Genomic DNA, 15,412 nt, shown 5'->3' with positions numbered 1-15,412 from the left:
AAATGTTTGGCTGCTCATATTACTGCAGTGATGTCAGAGTGTAGATGGAGCTGGGCTGCCTGTCAACTTTTTACTTTTGTTTTAGGCTGGATTGGATTGGATTGGATTTGTTTATTGTCATGTGTACCGAGGTACAGTGAAAAGTATTTTTCTGCAAGCAGCTCAACAGATCATGCAGTACATGGAAGAAAAGGGAATTAAACAAAATTCAGGAAAATACATGAGAATACATAATAGGGCAACACAAGATATACAATGTAACTACATAAGCATTGGCATCGGTTGAAGCATACAGGGTGTAGTGTTAATGAGATCAGTCAATAAGAGGGTCATTTAGGAGTCTGGTGACAGTGGGGAAGAAGCTGTTTTTGAGTCTGTTCGTGCGTGTTCTCAGACTTCTGAATCTCCTGCCCGATGGAAGAAGTTGGAAAAGAGATTTTTGCTGGAAGATTTTTGCTTAGCAAGGTGGAAAAGAGACACCTTGCTAAGAGAGGCTGTTTGCTGAAGGGTGTGTTTTAGTTTTGTTTTCAGTGTTGGAGCTGAAGCCAGACAGAGCAGGCGTACTGCTGATCTCTCTGCCATCAAAAGACTATCTCTTGATCAGTTGGTGAATTCAGAATTATAAATGCTCTCAGTAGTGAATGTAAACCTAATGTGCTTCTGATAAAAAGTGTTTCTTTTGTCTTCTGGATGTTGTTTGGGAAGTTATTAAGCATTACTTAGTGTTGTATTCTTTGGAGGTTGTATTTGAATGTTTACTGTATCTTTTAAAAAGGTTAACTTGAGTTCATAGAATAAACATTGTTTTGCTTTAAAAATACTTTTCCATTTCTGCTGTACCACACCTGTAGAGTGGGCCGTGTGCTCCCCATACCACAATCTATTAAAAGTTGTGGGTCAGGTGAACTCCGTGATACACTTTGGGGTTCTCTAAACCCTGACCCATAACAGCGGTTTAGGTGGATTGACCAGGCTAAATTGCCCGTGGGCTAGGTGGGGTTACTGGGTTACAGGGATAGGGTGGAGGTGTGGGCTTAAGTGGAGTGCTCTTTCCAAGAGCCGGTGCAGACTCGATGGGCCGGGGGGGCCTCCTTCTGCACTGTAAATTCTATGATCTACCAGCTATCATGAGGGAGCTCATTCAAACATTAACAGGACTAAGTAACCAAAGAAACCAAAGTTTGAGGTCACATACCAACCAACTCAAGAACAGCTTCTTCCCTACTGCCATCAGACTTTTGAATGCGCCTACCTCGTATTAAGTTGATCTTTTCTCTACACCTTGCTATAACTGTAACATTATATTCTGCAGTCTCTCCTTCCTTCCCTATGTACGGTATGCATTGTTTGTACAACATGCAAGAAACAATACTTTTCACTGTATACCAATACATGTGACAATAATAAATCAAATCAAATCAAATCAAACCATGCCTTTTAGTAAATCATCCCGTCTTTATTTTGCATTCCTAATCACTTACTGTACCTGCACACTAACCTTCATGTACCAGGACGCACAGATCCCTTTGTACCACCAGGTCCTGCAATCTCTCTTCATTTAGATAATATGTTGTTTTTCTGTTTTTCCTGCCAAAGTGGACAAGTTCACATTTACCCACATTATACTCCGTCTGCCAAATTTCTGCCCATTCACTTAACCGACCCACATTCCTTTACAGACCCCTTAAATCCTCTTCGCAACTTACTTTCCTGCCTATCTTTGTGTCATCAAATTTAGCAACTATATGTTTGCTCCCTTGATCCAAATCATTGATGTGGACTGGAAATAGTTGAGGCCCCAACATTGATTTCTGTGGTGCCCAATTTGTTGCAACTTACAACCTGAACATTACCCATTTATTCCTAATCTTTGTTTCCTGTTATCTAACCAATCTTCTGACCATGGTAATATGTTACCGCCAACAGTATCAGCTCTTATTTTTTAAAATAAATTTAGAGTGCCCAATTTATTTTTTCCAATTAAGGGGCAATTTAGCATTGCCAACCCACCTACCCTGCACATCTTTGGGTTGTGGGGGTGAAACCCACGCAAACCCGGGGAGAATGTGCAAACTCCACACGGACAGTGACCCAGAGCCTGGATCGAACCTGGGACCTCGGCACCGTGAGGCAGCAGTGCTAACCACTGCACCACCGTGCTGCCCTATCAGCTCTCCTTTTGTGTAATAACCTTTGATGTGGCACCATATCAAATGCGTTCCAGGAATCTTAAGTACGTCACATTCACAGCTTCCCCTTTATCCACATTGCTTGTTATTTCCTCAAAGAACTCCAATAAATTAGTCAAAAATGATTTCACATAACCATGTTGACTCTGCCTGATATTGACGTTTTCTAAGTGCACAGCTATAACTTCCTTAAAAACAGATCCAGCATTTTCCCCATTATCGATGTTAAGCTAATGGCCTGTGTTTCCTGCATTATGTCTCCCTCCTTTCTTGAACACAAGTTACAACTGCTATTTTCAAATCTGATGGGACCATTCCAGAATCTACGGTATTTTGGAAGACCAAACCAATGCAGCCACTTCTTTTTTTTTTATAAATTTAGATTACCCAATTATTTTTTCCAATTAAGGGGCAATTTAGCGTGGCCAATCCACCTACTCTGCACATTTTTGGGTTGTGGGGGCGAAACCCACGCAGACACGGGGAGAATGTGCAAACTCCACACAGACAGTGACCCAGAGCCGGGATCGAACCTGGGACCTCAGCGCCGTGAGGCGATTGTGCTAACCACTAGGCCACCGTGCTGCCGCAGCCACAGCCACTTCTTTTAAGCTTGAGGAAGAAGTCCATCAGGACCTGGGGACTTGTCAGCTTTTAATTCTAATGCTTTTCTCAGTACTCCTTCCCTAGTGATTGTAATTGATTTATCTTCCACCCTCCCTTTCACCTCTTGATTCACGGCTATTTCTCAAATGTTATTTGTATCCTCTACAGTGATGCAAAAGACCTGTCCAGTTCAGCCACCGTTCCCTTACTTTCCATTATCCCCTCTCCTGTCAAAACAAGATGGCCACACAAAATGGCTGCCAATTCCCATCTGCGCATGCGCAGAAAACCATTGATGTAACTCCACTGTGCCCAGCTTGCTAAAGCTACTGCATTTTATGCTAAAGTGTGAATGTTTAGGTAATGAGAATTAAGCAAACTAAATTGGAGCCAATATTTTGAATTGTGGATCGCTTGAATTAAGTGACCTTGAGCTGGGATGCAGTGAGCGAGGTGGGTTTTCAGGGAATGGGGAAGCAGATTAGCCAGACATATTGTAACGAGTGAAACATTGGAACTGCACGTGCACATTGGCAGCAACGCAGCCTTTCCATTATTAAATGCGACTATGTCAAATCATGGTAAAATCACTGTTGGGTGTTCCTGGTGAAGAATGATCTCTTATCTTATTTAAGATTTTTCAGATCATGTGAGAAAGTATATTTTTTATTTTCTTTAAATAAAAATTCAGAGTACCCAATTATTTTTTTCCAATTAAGAACCAGTTTAATATGGCCAATCCACCTAACCTGCACATCTTTGGGTTGTGAGGATGTAGACACGAGAAGAATGTGCAAATTCCATACGGACAGTGACCCGGGGCAGGGATTTGAACCCGGGTCCTCAGCGCCGTATGCAGCAGTGCTAACCACTGCTCCACCATGCCGCCCGTGAGAAAGTATATTGAGTGAAATAAAGCATGGTCTTTTTTTTGCATCCAAAAGAGAAAATGCTGGAAAATCTCAGCAGGTCTGGCAGCATGTGTAAGGGAAAAGAGCCAACGTTTCGAGTCCAGATGACCCTTTGTCAAAGCTTCTTTGTGACCGCTTGTCGCAGACTGGGTGACCGCTTTGCGGAACACCTCCGTCCACAAGCAGGCCCCAGACCTTCCTGTCGCTGCCATGTCACCTCACCGATCTGGTCCCGCACCCACATGTCCGTCCTTGGCCTGCTGCAGTGTTCCAGTGAAGCCCAGCGCAAACTGGAGGGACAGCACCTCATCTTCTGATCAGGCACATTACAGCCGTCCGGACTTAACATTGAGTTCAACAAGTTCAGACTGTGAACTCTTTAGTCCACCTTCACCCCATTATTATTTCTATCAATTCATTTTAATTTCTTCAATCGATCCATTTTTCCCTCAGCATTGCCACCCCATGGCACCCACTTGGGGTTCCTAGTTATCCTTTGGCACACTGCTTATCTTTGATCTGCCATTAACACATTCTGATTTCTTAATGTGTAGCTATCCGCCTTACTCACCCTTCTTCAGCTTAATCACCCCCATTACATTCCCTTTGTCTTTTTGTCCACACCATCGTTGTCAATCTCCATCTATCATTGGCCTCCTCTCCAGCCCCACCCTCCACGTCCTCCCCTCCCCCCACAACAGTAGAAATCTGATTCTATCTCCTGTTCTCTGCAGCTCTGACAAAGCGTCGGCCAGACTCAAAATGTTAGTTCCGTTCTCTCTCCACAGATGCTGTCAAACCTGCTGAGTTTGTGCAGCATTTTCTTTTCTTGTTTCGGATTCCAGCATCTGCTGGAGGGGGGGGGGATCATGGGTGCCGACCCACTTTGGGTGGTGCACTGCTCACTTCTGTATTGTTGCTCAGGACTTTACTTCAATAAAATGACTCTCTGGAGTACCCAAAACATTGCCTTTCTTCCCTTAACCACATTTCAATTGGTGTGCCATCACCTGGACTTGCTGCCTAGAGTTTCACCTTTGAAGCATAAAACTGAGAATTCCCTGATCAATTCCAGCCTGACCTTCCTGCTTTCTTGAAAAGAACGCCAGCCCAGTCCATAGACAGTTATGGAGGTTAGCTCCTTCTGTGTCCAAACTGCTTGGCTTTAGATTTGCGCCTATTTCCTGTGTCAAAATTAATTCACCGCACAGGCGATGGGCGGGATTTACCACGCAGCCCGCCACTTGTTTATTCACGACTCTCTGAAGTTTCTTGCGGTCCTGGGCCGAGCAGTTGCCATACCAGGCTGTGATGCAGCCCGATAGGATGCTTTCTATGGTGCATCTGTAAATGTTGGTAAGGGTTAATGTGGACATGCCGAATTTCCTTAGTTTCCTGAGGAAGTATAGGCGCTGTTGTGCTTTCTTGGTGATAGCGTCGACGTGAGTGGACCAGGACAGATTTTTGGTGATGTGCACCCCTAGGAATTTGAAACTGCTAACCATCTCCGCCCCGTTGATGCTAACAGGGGTGTGTACAGTACTTTGCTTCCTGAAGTCAATGACCAGCTCTTTAGTTTTGCTGGCATTGAGGGAGAGATTGTTGTTGTTACAGCACTCCACTAGGTTCTCTATCTCCCTCCTGTATTCTGACTCGTCGTTATTCGAGATCCGGCCCACTATGGTCGTAACGTCAGCAAACTTGTAGATGGAGTTGGAACCAAGTTTTGCCACGCAGTCGTGTGTGTACAGGGAGTAGAGTAGGGGGCTAAGTACGCAGCCTTGCGGGGCACCGGTATTGAGGACTATTGTGGAGGAGGTGTTGGTGTTCATTCTTACTGATTGTGGTCTGTTGGTCAGAAAATCGAGGATCAGGTTACATTTGTTTCTCTATGGTTTTGCGATTGCAAGTTTGCAAGTTGTCATGTCATTCGTTATTAAAATAGCTCACTCTTTGTTTGCCTTCACCTATTTTAGTACTGGTTGAAAGTTTAACTCATTGTTAGGTCACTGAGTTTTGCAACATTGACCTGAAAACGTAATCAAAAGATAATTGACAGCATAAAATCATGATAGCTAAATTGAGAGGTTTGAAAGCAAGCTCAAAGTCTGAACAGCTGAGTTTAAAACAATGGGAAGAAACCTTGGAGGGCAGTGTTTTCCTCAATTTAATTGTGAAAATAAAGATCTAAATCCAAGTTAATTTGGAATCAGAAATAAATGCCTTGATGCATTGACACATTTGAGTGTCTGTGGCCATAATTCCCCAGTTATTCTCGCGAATTCTATGATGCCGTCTAGACTCACTGAGACATAGCAAGCAGGGCTAAGCCTGTTGGCATGGAGACGAGCCTCCTGTCTCGCTCCTCTCCACCACCAGTGGCTCGGATTTTAAAGAATGACGAGACAGAGTATAGGAATGAGATAGAGAATCTGGTGAACTGATGCAACCACAATAATCTCTCTCTCAATGTCAACAAAACGAAGGAGATTATCATCGACTTCAGGAAGCGTAGTGGAGAGCATGCCCCTGTCTACATGAAATGAAAACCGCTTATTGTCACGAGTAGGCTTCAATGAAGTTACTGTGAAAAGCCCCTAGTCGCCACATTCCGGCGCCTGTCCGGGGAGGCTGGTACGGGAATCGGACCGTGCTGCTGGCCTGCTTGGTCTGCTTTAAAAGCCAGCGATTTAGCACAGTGAGCTAAATCAGCCCCTAAATCGCTTATTGTCATGAGTAGGCTTCAATGAAGTTACTGTGAAAAGCCCCTAGTCGCCACATTCCGGCGCCTGTCCGGGGAGGCTGGTACGGGAATCGAACCGTGCTGCTGGCCTGCTTGGTCTGCTTTAAAAGCCAGCGATTTAGCCTGGTGAGCTAAACCAGCCCCTATCAATGGGGACGAAGTAGAAAGGGGCTAGAGCTTCAAGTTTTTAGGTGCCCAGATCACCAACAGCCTGTCCATGCCGACACTATTGTTAAGAAAGCCCACCAACGACTCTACTTTCTCACAAGACTGAGGAAATTTGGCATGTCAGCTACGACCCTCACCAACTTAAACAGATGCACCATAGAAAGCATTCTTTCTGGTTGTATCACAGCTTGGTATGGAGCCTGCTCTGCCCAAGACCGTAGGAAACTACAAACGGTCATGAATGTAGCCCAGTCCATCACGCAAACCAGCCTCCCATCCATTGACCCTATCTATAATTCCCGCTGCTTCAGAAAGGCAGCCAGCATAAGTAAGGACCCCACGCACCCCGGATATACTCTCTTCCACCTTCTGTCAGGAAAAAGATACCAAAGTTTGAGGTCACGTACCAACTGACTCAAGAACAGCTTCTTCCCTACTGCCATCAAACTTTTGAATGGACCTCGTATTAAGTTGATCTTTTCTCTACACCTTGCTATAACCGTAACATTATATTCTGCAGTCTCTCCTTCCTTCCCTATGTACGGTATGCATTGTTTGTACAACATGCAAGAAACAATACTTTTCACTGTATACTAATACATGTGACAATAATAAATCAAATCAAAGAACCCTCTCCGCCAACTCCTCTTGTACATTTCCCAGCAGCAGGTTCTCGAGCAACGTTTTTTTAAAGCCTGGAGTAGGTGATCTTTTTTGTCTTTGAGGCCGGGGCACAACAGCGAGAAACCAGCAAGGACGGACCTTGTGAGAGAGGAGGGTGCAGAGGGAATATAGCTACAACATGTTTAATAAGTTACAATTTGTTAGTTGTTCCATAAGTGAACAATAAGCTTTGCTATTGAATAAGAATCAGTCATCTCCTCTGTGTTGACTTAATCCTCTGTATGAGGGATTCACAAATCCAAACGATTTCAGACCAGAGGCTTTATGTGAATGTTGATCCTGTTTAACTGAGTTATTGGGGTGTTCACATTATTTAGGTTCTAAAATAGCAAAGGTCTTCTATGGTGATACATTGTATTGACTTAATTTTATCCAAATCGATTTTAATTCTATCATGGCTTATTTGCAAATGATTTTCTCCTAACACAATTGCACATTGTTTGTGACTGGTTCTGAGTACAGAAACCACATTAAACATCCTTGCAGTAACACACCCCTCACATTATACCACAATTTCTGATATAAGGCAGGGTTAGATCTCCTTTGTGAATGGAAATTCATCTGAAAGACCTTGTAATACACCCTGCCTACTTTAACCCAACCTTTGATAGAAGCTGCTTGTTTGCTGATGGACGAGTCTGATGGCATGCCTGCTCGATGTGCCATTTGCTTTCCTCAATTACTTGCACACCTTTGGACACTAAGGGACAATTTAGCATGGCCAATCCCACCTAACCTGCACAGCTTTGGACTGATGAAACCGGAGCACCTGGAGGAAACCCGCACAGACACGGGGAGAGCGTGCAAACTCCACACAAACAGTGACCCAATACCAGAATTGAACCCGGCTTCCAAGTGCTGTGAGGCAGCAGTGCCAACCACTGTGCCGCTACTTCAAAAGAGTTAAATAATGCCTATATTAAGATTGTATTCCCTTGAATTTACAAGGCGGTAATTTATTTGAAATGTTTTAAATGGTGACAAGTATTTACAAGGGTAGATAGAGAGAAGCTAGTTCTTTTGAAGTGGGGGTGGCAATGGAAATGAAGTCCCGAACAAGGGGCCATAGCCTCCAAACTAGAACCAGGCCTTTTAGGGCGATATCTGGAAGCACTTCTTCACACAAAGGATTGCGGAAATCTGGAACTCTCTCCCACAAAAAATTATTGAGGCTAAGCCGACGGAAAATTTGAAATTGATGTTTGCTTTTGGCAAGGATGCGGAAACAGAGTAGGTCGAAGGAGTTGAGATACAGATCAGCCAGGCTGGAGGAGCGAAATGGCCTTTTTTCTGTTCCAGTGTTCCACATTCAACCTGCCATGTTTAACATTTAAGTTCAAACAACATTTTACGACGCGAGGTAATGCTTCAGGTGCTTCAGCGCATTTGTAGGCTGACGTGGTTTCAGACTAAAGACTTTGTCTGAAGATACCGTTCCTTCTATTCTGTCACTGTCAACTTTCCACATGGAGTCTGTTTCTTTGTGGGGACCTATTGCCTTAGACTATTCTTATTCTCCAGCCATTCCTAGATTACCTGTTCAGTGTTTACTGTCACCTTATGAAACATTATTTTGTGTAAGTGTCGCTAATTGTTTCTGTTACTTTACCACAATATTAAATTTGTGTGAGAGGGTGGATTTACTGTTTACTTTGCTTAAGTGCCGACCAGGCAGTACATGATTTGCAACCTGACCAAATCTGTCCTTCAGATCTTGATTTTAAGAGACTGGATCACACAGAGTTGTCCATATCCGCCTGAGACGTGTGACTTAGCTTGCCCCAGTGCCATAAAATGAAAGCCCCAGTCTGCGCATTAGCACAGGAGTGTGACACCACCGAGTCAAGGGATTACAAATGAGATTCTTAACTTCACTGAACTCTGCTGTAGAAGGCGGTTAGAGAGGCGACACTTTCTCACAGAGGGGAGTAAGTGTGTGAGAGGTGTCCAGGAGCGTAGTCATTGGGATCAATTCCTATCCCTCGATGATCAGTTTTTGACATGCAGCAGGGGCACAAGCAGGCAGCTGCGTGCATATCACAGCAAGGCGAGATGAAAGAAAGCAGGAGGAGGGGAGAGTGATAGAGCTTTGAAGGGAAGGAGTGTCGGAACATGGAATCATTTACAGGCAATGCCATGCAAGGGTAAGAAGGCGAGCTCAGTATCTGACTAGAATGCAACTACGTCCATATTCCATTTCAACCACCTCAGATTGAAAGACCTGCGTGCATCTCTGCAGCATAACACTGTCAGCAGGTTCATCTGGAAATAACAGGACGTTTATTCGTTTCAGAATCTTGACAAGCTATCATTTACATTGCCAAAGCCTTTGATTGCTGCCTTAATGATGTGCAATGATAGTTGCTTAGTTTATAGTATGCTTATTTGCTTGGGGCATTCACTGAATGAAATTTGTAGTACAGATAAATTAATATATTTGTATAACTCTACGACTGAACTACTCAGTTAACCCTTTTTTTTGCTCGCTAAGTTGTTGATGTTGTTAACTACCACTGAAACGTGGCCGAATTTTTCCCGTATCGGTACAATCATGTGCATTATAAGTAATTGGTTTACTTGATGAAATTCAGGTATCATTTTACAAACCTGGAGGAACCAGGCCAGAGAGGATCTTATTAATATATTTTGCAAGGGGCGGCACGGTGGCGCAGTGGTTAGCACTGCAGCCACACAGTGCTGAGGACCCGGGATCAATCCCGGCCCCAGGTCACTGTCCGTGTGGAGTTTGCACATTCTCCCCGTGTCTGCGTGGGTCTCACCCTCACAACCCAAAGATGTGCAGGGTAGATGGATTGGCCAGGCTAAATTGGTCCTTAATTGTAAAAAGAAAATGGGTACTTTAACATTTTTAAAAAATAAATATATATATTTTGCAATCCCCCAGTGAAGTGACGATTATTTATGCCCAGTGGGTAGCTGAATCATACAGAGCCAAAAAGCCCCAGCTAGCTGCTCACGGCAGAGATAATGGTGGAGCTCTGACTGGTTACAGTGGCCATAGGTAAATACCCTGGGATTCCCAGTTACTGTCTGTTAATTTTTATTGAAGTATATGTTTGTGCACATCAGCAGGGTCAGGCCTTGCTATGAAGCATATGTGTGTTCGCTAGCCTGGGTCCCACCCACACAACCCAGAAAGATGCACAAGGTAGGTGAATTGGCCACGCTTAATTGGGGAAAAAAGAATTGGGTACTCAAATAAAAAAATAAAATGTGTGTGCTTTTGTACCTGTGTGTGTGTCCGCCTTCTCTTACTCTTTCTGTCTCTCCCTCACTCTCTCTCCCAATCACTCTCTCCATCACTCTCTGTCGCCCTCCCTCTCTCTCTCTCTCTCCCTCCCTCACTCTCTCTCTCTCCCTCCCTCCCTCACTCCCTCCCTCACCCTCTCTCCCTCACACTCCCTCTCCTTCATGCTCACTGAAAATCCCAACATTTTGGTGTTATCCTATTGGGGAAATGGAGTCCAGGATGGAAAAAGATAATCAGTCGTCCACTTTATATCGAAACTGAGGTGTTGACATTCCGCATAAGAGAGAGTTTTGGATTTGAAGTTGACCTCTCAAAACCTGAACGGCTCGATGCCAAGATGTTTAGCGTTCATGCACACACCCAAATTATTATATCTGTTAGAACATAGAACTGTACAGCACAGTACAGGCCCTTCGGCCCACAATGTTGTGCCCAACTAGTCTGAAACTAAGATCAAATCAACCTACTCCCAGTCATTCTAGTGCACTCCATATGCCTATCCAATAACCACTTGAAAGTTCCTAACGTGTCCGACTCCACTACCATAGCTGGGAGTGCGTTCCACGCCCCAACCACTCTCTGAGTAAAGAACCTACCTCTGACATCCCTCCTATATCTCCCACCCTGAACCTTATAGTTATGCCCCCGTGTAACAGCTACATCCACCCGAGGAAAAAGTCGCTGAACGTCCACTTTATCTATCCCTCTCATCATCTTATAAACCTCAATTAAGTCACCTCTCATCCTCCTTCGCTCCAATGAGAAAAGCCCTAGCTCCCTCAACCTTTCCTCATAAGACCTACCCTCCAATCCAGGCAGCATCCTGGTAAATCTCCTTTGCACCCTTTCCAATGCTTCCACATCCTTCCAATAATGAGGTGACCAGAAGTGCACACAATACTCCAAATGTGGTCTCACCAGGGTCCTGTACAGTTGCAGCATAACCTCATGGCTCTTAAACTCAATTCCCCATCAATAAATGCTAACACACTATAGGCTTTCTTCACGGCTCTATCCACTTGGGTGCAACTTTCAGAGATCTATGGACATGAACTCCGAGATCTATGTGCTCCTCCACATTCTTCAGAACCCTGCCATTAACCCTGTAATCCGCATTCAGATTTGTGTTATGGGAGCGGCGTTTTCAGAACCCCAAAATGTATCATGGAGTTCAACCAACCCTTTCATGTATTGTTGCTTTTGAAGCACACGGCTTGGTCTCCAGGTGTGATATTACAATTATGGACACATGGGTTTTTAAACACAAAACATTGTTTATTCCATGAATTCAACTTAACCTTTTTAAATCAATATTGGATCCCTTAACACCCCTTACTTCAAAGATAACCACAAAAATAATACAACACTAAATACTCCCTCAAAATGTTCCTTCAAACCTCCAAAAGACTTGACACCTTTAAACAGAAACACATCAGATTAATGACATTACTATTATGAGTTTAAATCACCCAAATGATTCAGAGATAGTCTTTCATGGCAGAGATCACAGCAGATCCAGCTCACTGCAAACACAGATACACCCAAGCTCTTTTCCTCAAAAACTGAAACCTAAACACTGCAAAAATGGCTGAGCTAAAAACCCAGCTCCACCCACACTCTGACATAACTTCAGTAATATGAGCTGCTCCATTTCTTAAAGGTACATTGCTTAAACATCCATTTCTCAACGGTACTCTCATATGACATTTGTCCTAGCAAATAACACTATCAAATAGTGTATCTATTGAATAGATACACTGAATAGATACAAATAGAAAATCCACACTTTTGAAAGTATGGAATAAGCTTAGGACTTGATTTTAGGGTAGCACGGTGGTTAGTAATAGACAGACAGGTGGCTTTGTATCTGAGAAACTGCAAGTCTTCATAAATCACATCCTAACTCTGCTCTACTTTTCCTACATTGTTTGTGTTAGAGTTTTTCCTCTATTATGTTACAGCGAATTACGAATGGAGATTTAGCATCTGAATCTGTGAGTCATTGACTTGGCCCACCACTGGCACTGTGCGGCGGCTTGTTCAATTTTTGTTCAAAGCTTTTGCTACCGGGGTCCAAACCAGAACCGCCATTCAGTCAGTGCAGCACTGCTGAAGAAGCAGCAGCGTCACAATGAACACCAGCTAAATATGTAAAGACTGGGGTTAAAAATGAATGAGGAACTCTCACAGTCAGTATTCCTGGACCAGAAATCAGAACTTGTTCACTTTAACATTTTACTCCTCGTTCAGTCATGAATTTTAAAGTTGTCCAAATTTAGGACTCCTCTGAAGGCTTAAATCATTCTCGGGCAGGTTTAGTTTTTTAAAAGATTGCCTCCTTGACTAAGCTCTCAGATGTACCGTTGGCAAATTGGTGGTGAGTCTCCAGTCCCATGTGAAATGCAGCTTCTAGAATACCAGACACACTGAATAGATACAAATAGTGAATCCACGCTTTTGAAAGTATGGAATAAGCATAGGATTTGATTTTAGGGTGGCACGGTGGCGCAGTGGTTGGCACTGCTGCCTCGCGGTTCCGAGGACCCGGGTTCAATCTTGGCCCCGGGTCACTGTCCATCTGGAGATTGCATATTCTCCCCGTGTCTGACCCCCACAACACAAAGGATGTGCAGGGCAGGTGTATTGTCCACGCTAAATTGCCCCTTAAGTGATAAAGAACCTGGGCCGGGATTCTCCCCTACCCAGCGGGGCGGGGTGTCCCGGCGTAGGGGAGTGGCGCCAACCGCTCCAGCGTCGGGCCTCCCCAATGGTGCGGAATTCTCCGCACCTTTGGGGGCTGGGCCCACGCCGGAGTGGTTGGCGCCACGACGACCGGCGCCAACGGCCTTTGACGCCCGCCCCCTGGCGTCGGGGCTGGCCGGAAGGCCTTCGCCGGTTCGCACATGCGCCGGTGCTTCAGCGGCCGCTGATGTCACCACCGGAGCATGCGCGGTAGGGGGGTTCTCTTCCGCCTCCGCCATGGTGGAGGCCATGGCGGCGGCGGAAGAAAAAGAGTGCCCCCACGGTACTGGCCCGCCCGCCGATTGGTGGGCCCCGATCGCGGGCCAGGCCACCGTGGGGGCACCCCCCGGGGTCCGATCGCCCCGCGCCGCCAACCCGCCGCCACCAGAGGTGGTTGAAACCACCTCGGCGGGTTGGCCTCTCAGTGGCGGGACTTTGGCCCATCACGGGCCGGAGAATCGCCGCGGGGGGCACGGCAATCGGCGCGGGAGGCCCGCCAATCAGCGTGGCGCGATTCCCGCCCCCGCCAATTCCCAGGTGGCAGAGAATTCCGGCCACGGCGGGGACGGGATTTACACCAGCCCCGGGCGATTCTCCGACCCTGCAGGGGGGTCGGAGAATTTTGCCCCTGATTTTAAATAGTGTCAACAGTCTTTTTATCATTTCAATGTTTGAATATTTTCCCATTTAAGAAACGTTTGTGATCTTTTACTCGTGTCTTAGGTTACAGACTATTTCTCAGACGTTTTCCAGGGCCTTCACCTCGCTGTTTGCACGATGAAATCCCTGTGTGTACATGTGTCTGTTCGGAGCTCTTTCCATCAAATTCAGCTTCTTGCATTTTTGTCACAGCGGGGTATTTTCTGTCACAAGTATTCTCCATTAGAAACCCATCTGGATTAGTTTAGGAAGATGGTTTGGTAATTTAAAGGATAGCTGTGACTAAAGTACCACCCATTTTTCTAATGTTTTGATCCTGTAAGTCATGAAGATGTTTCTGTTGCCTTGAAGAGGGGCGGCATATTTGTTGGGACTGTGAAACAGTTAAATTGTGCGATGAGCTTACTTTATTCAGGATTATTTGAATTAGCAGCTTTTGCTTTACTCATTGGTATCAGCCCCTTCAGAGTTCCCTCGAGAGACGAAAACGTTGCCTACTCTTGACTTTCACCTCATTGCCATGCAAATCCATCTGCAGACTGTTGTGCCTTTGCAAAGCGAGAGATACAGTATGCAAATGATAAATTATCGACCTGGATGATCACTTGTTTTGTTGTTTAATTTTAATGTGTTTATCCTGGACAGATTAATGTTGGATTTTCTCTTTGTCATGAATTCAGCTCTATTTAATTGCAGCGATCCGACCAAGAAAAGGTACTCTTCCAACAGTTTCCCGGGAAACAAATGACCCTTATTTTCATCTCAAGTTGAGAGAGCTTTTGTGTCATGCATAATTATTAAGTTTCATCTGTTTCATAAATAGAGTCGAGAAATAAGCTGATATTTATCCAGTGCTCTGAAATATAATTGCGCTCCTGCGTTGCTTCCTTACATTCCTATATTTCCAAATTTTGTCTTTCCTTTCCTTCCCCACTTTATGTAGTGATCCACGCTGGCATACGGATCTAACAATATTGGGAGTCCAAAGTGGTCTTATCTTGGGACCTCCATGGATGGTGCCAGCCTGCGGTAGCGGGCAGCTCAGTGCCAGGGAACTTCGAATGTGCCAAAATCTCGAATTTAAAGCAATGACGGAGGTTAATTGGCCTATTGTGTCTTTGCTAACGGTATCTATAAACCATGGTACCGTCCTGTCTCTTTCCCTGTGACAGATAGTCGTCCACTTTTCTTTGGACATATAATCCTCTCTGCTTCAATCTGTCTCTTGCTCTTGAAGTCCTCTGCGTAAAAAACATTTCTCCAAACTCCCTCCAACGTTCACCAACTAGATGGTGACCAGGAGCAGGGCTACTTGGTCCCATTCGAGTGCATCTTCTCTTAGCGCTTCCCAAGCATCAACAGGAGATAATATCAGGTTTTCAGACCACAGGGCTTGCTTATGCTTTTGGAGACGCCGACGTGCTTATGGTGCCCAAAT

At 44.9% G+C, this 15,412-nt stretch overlaps 1 protein-coding gene across 6 annotated transcripts in view; it reads left to right on the top strand.

The window, feature by feature from the left end:
- Positions 1 to 15,412, top strand: part of znf592 (zinc finger protein 592) — a 197,809-nt gene that overhangs the window by 165,321 nt on the left and 17,076 nt on the right. The window lies entirely within an intron of this gene.

Source organism: Scyliorhinus canicula, chromosome 24 (assembly GCF_902713615.1).
Source record: "Scyliorhinus canicula chromosome 24, sScyCan1.1, whole genome shotgun sequence".
Classification (NCBI taxonomy): Eukaryota; Metazoa; Chordata; class Chondrichthyes; order Carcharhiniformes; family Scyliorhinidae; genus Scyliorhinus; species Scyliorhinus canicula.
This window is presented reverse-complemented; position numbering and strand designations above follow the sequence as displayed.